The sequence below is a fragment of the Arvicanthis niloticus genome, chromosome X (assembly GCF_011762505.2).
Source record: "Arvicanthis niloticus isolate mArvNil1 chromosome X, mArvNil1.pat.X, whole genome shotgun sequence".
Classification (NCBI taxonomy): Eukaryota; Metazoa; Chordata; class Mammalia; order Rodentia; family Muridae; genus Arvicanthis; species Arvicanthis niloticus.
Genome location: NC_047679.1, coordinates 127129508 through 127136880, shown reverse-complemented (window position 1 = coordinate 127136880; position 7373 = coordinate 127129508).

Sequence of the window (7373 nt, the reverse complement as noted above, 5' to 3'; positions counted from 1 at the left end):
ATCATTTGGACATGAGATATGATTTGTGTTAAATTGACAAGGGGTGGATTGTGATGGCTATTCCTAGTTGTGAACTTGACTATATGTGGAATGAATCACAATCCATAAATGGAGGGCACATCTGTGATCTAGATCTTGAGGCTGGAAGACACAGGCTTTTGATCCAGTTCCTGAAGCATAGTGGCCATGAAAATCTTAGACCCAGACTGGGTGGTCCATGCCTTTAATTCCAGGAGACAGAGGCAAGAAGATCTCTGAGTTCAAGGCCAGTCTGGGACAGAGCAAGTTCTAAGTACAGAAAAGCTTAGATCCAGGAGTGGTTGTACACACCTTTAATCTGGGCCATACATTGGACAATGGAAGTTCTTCACCTGCTTGCACTTGTTTGCCAACACATGTGTTGAAAACTACTTCTTTAGGATTCCAGCTTATACAGAAGACTAGCTGAAAGGCTTACCTTTGTGGGACTGAGCGACTACTAGATTCTTGCACTTCCCATTTACAGCTGCCTATTGTTAGGTTAGTTGGACTGCAGACTGTATGTCATTCCAATAAATTCCCTTAATATATAGAGACATTCCATGAGATCTATGACTCTAGAAAACCTTAACTAATACAAAGTGGAAACAAGAATATCAAAAAAGAACCAGAAGTTCAAGTTATCCTTGGTGAGCGAGGATACATAATATAACATTTGAGGCCAGCCTGAGATGAGATCCTATCTCAGATCTATCAAATCAGAGGCTGAGGAAACAACTCAGTAGGTAAAATGCAGACATTAGGGTCTAAGATAGATATCCAGAACCCATGTAAAAGTGTTAAGGGGTAAACATTAGTGCACTTCCAACTTGCTGGTAAGCCATCCTAGACAAATTGGTTAGCCTACATCCCAGTAAGAAGTCCTGCCTTGAAAATTAAGGTGGGTGGGATAAGATGGCTCAGTGTGTAAAAGTACCTGCCACCATATCAGAGAACTCACGTTCCAGCTTAAGATCTACTCCGTGGAGAGGACTCCAATTTTCCTCTGACCTCTACCTGTGTGCCATGGCGTGTACAAGTGCACATACACACTCACACAGTTCAAATCATCCTCAACACCAATGACTTCCATATTCCTACTAGGATGGTCCATTTAACCCCACTTAAAGTATTCCACTGCTTCCTAAATTCAAAGTTCCCAAATCCATGTTCCTCTAAACAAAAACATAGGCCTATCACAGTAATATCCCACTTCTGGTACCAAACTCTGTCTTACGTAGGGTTTCCATTGCCGTGAAGAGACACCATGACTGAGGCAACTCTTATAAATGACAACATTAAATTAGGGCTGGCTTACAAGTTCTCAGATTCAGTCCATTATCATCATGGCGGGAAGCATGGCAGCATCCAGGCATGCATGGCACTGGAGGAGATGAGAGTTCTATATCTTGTTCTGAAGACAAACAGGAGAAGACTGGCTTCCATGTAGCTAGGAATATGGTGTTAAGGCCCATCCTCACAGTGACATACTTCCCCCAACAAGGCCATATCTCCTAATAGTACTACTCACTCCCTGGGCCAAGCATATAAGCATATTCAAACTACCACACAGGTATATATATATATATATATATATATATATATATATATATATATATATGATATCATATTCAGGTAGACAAAGCCAAATTTCACTTAAGTTATCTCTTCACTGATGTATCAATGAGGATATTCTAGATTATACTATGTTAGTGATCACTGTCTGACAAACTTATCATTGATAAATCTCATGAGCTCCTTTTCGCAGTAAGAGCTAAAGAAATCAGATGTCTTCAGTCAAACAATATTTGCCAGACATGGCATGCACACATGCGCCTGCAGAAGCTGTGGGGGTAAGCACAATACCTCAACAAAATTAAGCCAGCCAAAATTGCAGCATTGATTGGAGAAAGCTCATCCCATCTTTAGCTGGGCAGCTATACGGCTTTTGGAGAAGGAGAGCCAGTTTTCTTCAGGGACATAGCCCCAAAGAGGTTACCATTGCTTTAATAATTAGTTATATACTCGTGGATATATAGTCACTCTAAATGGACTCTGTGGGTTTAAAAAAGAGCATATTAAGTAAGGTATAGGGAAAAGAAATATGTAAATAGAAGTGGAATTGCAGGGGGGAAACAGGGAATAGATTTAATCAAAACATTGTCTTATAGGAAACATAAAGTCAGATCTTACTTCTTTATCCAATTTGACAGTCTGTATTTTTGTCATATTTAAACTGTTGTATTGGATGTGATTATTATAGTCAGGTTTTTTTTATATTGGGTATTATATTACATTTCAGATTTTATCCCCTTACCCACTTCCCACCACCACCCAGAAACATCCTATCCCATCCCCCTCCTTATGCTTCTATGAGGCTGTGCCCCTACCTACTGCCCACCCTCACTGCCCCCTCCCCACCCTCACCTTCATGGGACCAAAAATCTCCTCTGCCACCTATGCCTGAAAAGGACATCCTCCCCTACATATACAGCCGGAGTCATGGGTCCCTCCATATGTGCTCCCAGGCTGGTGGTTTAGACCCTGGGGGGCTCTGGTTGGTTGGTAATGTTGCTCTCCTCATGGGGTCACAAGCCCTTTCTGCTCCTTCAGTCTTCTCTCTAAGTTCTCCATTAGGAAACCCTTGATCATATCAGTGGTTAGCTGTGAGTATCATCCTCTGAATGTGTTAGTCTTTGGCAGACCTCTAAGTAGACAGCTATATCATATTCTTGACAGCATGCACTTCCAGCCATCCACATCAGTGTCTAGCTTAGGTGACTGTACATGGGATGAATATCCAGGTGGAATGGTCTCCTGATGGCCCCTCCTTCAGTTTCTGTCCCATGTTTTGTTTCCATATTTGCTCTCTTGAGTATTTTTGTTACTCCTTCTAAGTAGGACTGAGGCATCACCACTTGGTCTTCCTTCTTCATGAGCTTCATGTGTTCTGTGAGTTGAGTCTTCGCTATTCCAAGCTTATGGGCTAACATCCGCTTATCAGTGAGTAAATACCATGTGTGTTCTTTGGTGATTGGGTTAACTCACTCAGGATGATTATTTCTAGTTCCATCCATTTACCTAGGAATTTCTCGAATTCATTATTTTTAATAGCTGAATAATACTCCATTGTGTAGATGTACCACATTTTTTGTATCCATTCCTCTGTTGAGGGACATCTTGGTTCTTTCCAGCTTCTGGCTATTATAAATAAGGCTGCTATGAACATAGTGGTGCATATGTTCTTGTTATACATTGGAGCATCTTCTGGGTATATGCCCAGTAGTGGTATAGCTAGATCCTCAGATAATGCTATGTCCAATTTTCCGAGGAACCACAAGACTGATTTCCAGAGTGGTTGTACCAGCTTGCAACCCCACCAACAATGGAGGAGTGTTCCTGTTTCTCCACATCCTTGCCAGCATCTACTATCACCTGAGTTTTTTATCTTAGCCATTCTGACTGGTGTGAGGTTGTATCTCAGGGTTGTTTTGATTTGCATTTTCCTGTGACTAAGGATGTTGAACATTTCTTAAGATGCTTCTCAGCCATTCGAGTTTCCTCTGTTGAGAGTTCTTTGTTTAGCTCTGTACCCCACTTTTAATAGGGTTATTTGGTTGTCTGGAGTATAATTTCTTGAGTTCTTTGTATATCTTGGAAATTAGCCCTCTATCAGATGTAGGATTGGTAAAGATCTTTTTCCAATCTGTTGATGGCCATCTTGTCTTATTGACAATGTCCTTTGCCTTACAGAAGCTTTGCAATTTTATGAGGTCCCATTTGTCAATTCTTGATCTTAGAGCATAAGCCATTGGTGTTCTGTTCAGGAACTTTTCCCCTGTGCCTAGGTATTCAAGGGTCTTCCCCAACTTCTCTTCTATTAATTTCAGTGTATCTGGTTTTATGTGAAGGTCCTTTATCCACTTGGATTTGAGCTTTGTACAAGGAGAAAAGAATGGATGGAGTTGCATCCTTCTACATGTTGACATCCAGTTGAACCAGCACCATTTGCTGAAAATGCTGTCCTCTTTCCACTGGATGGTTTTAACTCCTTTGTCAAAGATCAAGTGATCATAGGTGTGTGGGTTCATTTTTGGATCTTCAATTCTATTACATTGATCTTCCTGCCTGTCACTGTACCAATACCATGCAGTTTTTATTACTATTGCCCTGTAGTACAGTTTGAGGGCAGGGACGGTGATTCCCCCAGAAGTTCTTTTATTGTTGAGAATAGTTTTCCCTCTCCTGGGTTTTTTGTTATTCCAAATGAATTTGCAAATTGCTCTTTCTATCTCTATGAAGAATTGATTTGGAATTTTGATGGGAATTGCATTGAATCTATAGATTGCTTTTGACAAGATGGCCATTTTTACTAAATTAATTCTGCCAATCCAGGAACATGGGAGATCTTTCCATCTTCAGAGATCTTCTATTTCTTTCTTCAGAAACTTGAAGTTCTTGTCATACAGATCTTTTACTTGCTTGGTTAGATTTACTCCAAGGTATTTTATACTGTTTGTAACTATTGTGAAGGGTGTCAATTCTCTAATTTCTTTTGCAGCCTGTTTATCCTTTGAATAGAGGAAGGCTACTGATTTCTTTGAGTTGATTTTATATCCAGCCACTTTGCTGAAGTTGTTTATCAGGTTTAGGAGTTCTCGGGTGGAAGTTTTAGGGTCACTTAAGTATACTATCTTATCATCTGCAAATAGTGAAATTTTGACTTCTTCCTTTCCTATTTGTATCCCTTTGACTTCCTTTTGTTGTCTAAGTGCTCTAGCTAGGACTTCCAGTACTATATTGAATAGGTAGGGTGAGAGTGGGCAGCCTTGTCTGGTCCCTGATCTTAATAGGATTGCTTCCAGTTTCTCTCCATTTAGTTTGATGTTGACTACTGGCTTGCTGTATGTTGCTTTTACTATGTTTAGATATGGACCTTGAATTCCTGATTTTTCCAAGACTTTTAACACGAAGGGATGTTGAGTTTTGTCAAATGCTTTCTCAGCATCTAGTGAGATGATCATGTGGTTTTTTTCTTTGAGTTTATTTATGTAGTGGATTACATTGATGGATTTCTGAATATTGAACCCTCCCTACATTCCTGGGATAAACCCTACATGATCATGATGGATAATTGTTTTGATGTGCTGTTGGATTCAGTTTGTGAGAATTTTATTGAGTATTTTTGCATCCATATTCATAAGCAAGATTGGTCTGTAGTTCTCTTTCTTTGTTGGGTCTTTGTGAGGCTTAGGTACGAGCGTAATTGTAGTTTCATAGAATGAATTGGGTATTGTTCCTTCTGTTTCTATTCTGTGGAATAGCTTGAAGAGAATTGGTATTAGTTCTTCCTGGAAGGTCTGATAGAATTCTGCACTAAAACCATCTGGCCCCGGACTTTTTTTTTTGATGGGGAGGCTTTTAATGACTGCTGCTATTTCTTTAGAGGTTATGGGACTGTTTAGATGATTTATCTGCTCCTGTTTTAAATTTGATACTTGTTATCTGTCTAGAAAATTGTCCTTTTCATCCAGATTTTCCAATTTTGTTGAGTATAGGCTTTTGTAGTAGGATCTGACGATTTTTTAACTTTCCTCTGTTTCTGTTGTTATGTCTCCCTTTTCAGTCCTGATTTTATTAATTTGAATACTGTCTCTGCACCCTTTGGTTAGTCTGGCTAAGGCTTTGTCTATCTTGTTGATTTTCTCACAGAACCAGCTCCTGGTTTTGTTGATATTTTGTATAGTTCTTTTTGTTTCAACTTGGTTGATTTCAGCCCTGAGTTTGATTATTTCCTGCTGTCTACTCCTCTTGGGTATATTAGCTTCTTTTTGTTCTAATGCTTTCAGGTTTGCTGTCAAGTTGTTAATGTATGCTCTTTCCAATTTCTTTTTGTGAGCACTTAGAGCTATGATTTTTCCTCTTAGTACTGCTTTCAGTGAGTCCCACAAGTTTTGATATGATGTGTCCTCATTTTCATTTAATTCTAAAAAGTCTTTAATTTCTTTCTTTATTTCTTCCTTGACCAAGTTATCATTGAGTAGAGCATTGTTCAGTTTCCAAGTGTATGTGGGCTTTCTGTTGTTTTTGTCCATGTCAAAGACAAGTCTTAGTCCATGGTGGTCTGATAAGGTACTAGGGATTATTTCAATCTTTTTGTATCTATTGAGGCCTGTTTTATGACCAATTATATGGTCTATTTTGGAGAAGGTACCATGAGGTGCTGAGAAGAAGGTATATTCTTTTGTTTTAGGATGAAATGTTCTATAGATGTCAGTTAAGTCCAATTGGTTCATAACTTCTGTTAGTTTCATTGTGTCTCAGTTTAGTTTCTGTTTCCACGATCTGTCCATAGCTGAAAGTGGGGTGTTGAAATCTCCCACTATTATTGTGTGAGGTGCAATGTATGCTTTAAGCTTTAGTAAAGTTTCTTTTATGTATGCGGGTGCCCATTTGGAGCATAGATGTTGAGAATTGCAAGTTCCTCTTGGTACATTTTTCCTTTGATGAATATGAAGTGTTCTTCTTTATCTTTTTTGATTACTTTTGGTTGAAAAACAATTTTATTTGATATTTGAATCGCTACTCCAGCTTGTTTCTTGGGGCCATTTGCTTGGAGGATTGTTTTCCAACCTTTTACTCTGAGGTAGTGTCTGTCTTTTTCACAAAGGTGTGTTTCCTGTATGCTGCAAAATGTTGGGTCCTGTTTATGTATCCAATCTGATTGTCTGTGTCTTTTTATTGGAGAATTGAGTCCATTGATATTAAGAGATATTAAGGAAAAATGAGTGTTTTTTTCCTGTTATTTTTGTTATTGGCAGTGGGGTTATGTTTGTATAGCTACCTTCTTTTAGGGTTGTTGGAAGATTACTTTCTTGCTTTTTCTAGGTTTTAGTTTCCCTCCTTGTGTTTGAATTTTCCATCAATTATTTTGAAGTGCTGGATTTGTGTTAAGATATTGTGTAAATTTGGATTTGTCATGGAATATTTTGGTTTCTCCATCAATATTGATTGAGAGTTTTGCTGGGTATAGTAGTCTGGGCTGGCATTTGTGTTCTCTTAGGGCCTGTATGATATTAGTCCAGGATCTTCTGGCTTTTATGGTCTCTGGTGAGAAGTCTGGTGTAATTCTTACAGGTCTGCCTTTATAAGTTACTTTACCTTTTTCCCTTGCTGCTTTTAGTATTTTTTCTTTGTTTTGTACATTTGATGTTTTGACTATTATGTGGCGGGAAGTATTTCTTTTCTGGTCTAAACTATTTGGAGTTCTGTAAGCTTCTTGTATATTTATGGACATCTCTTTCTTTAGGTTAGGAAAGTTTTCCTCTATAATTTTGTTGAAGATATTTACTGGT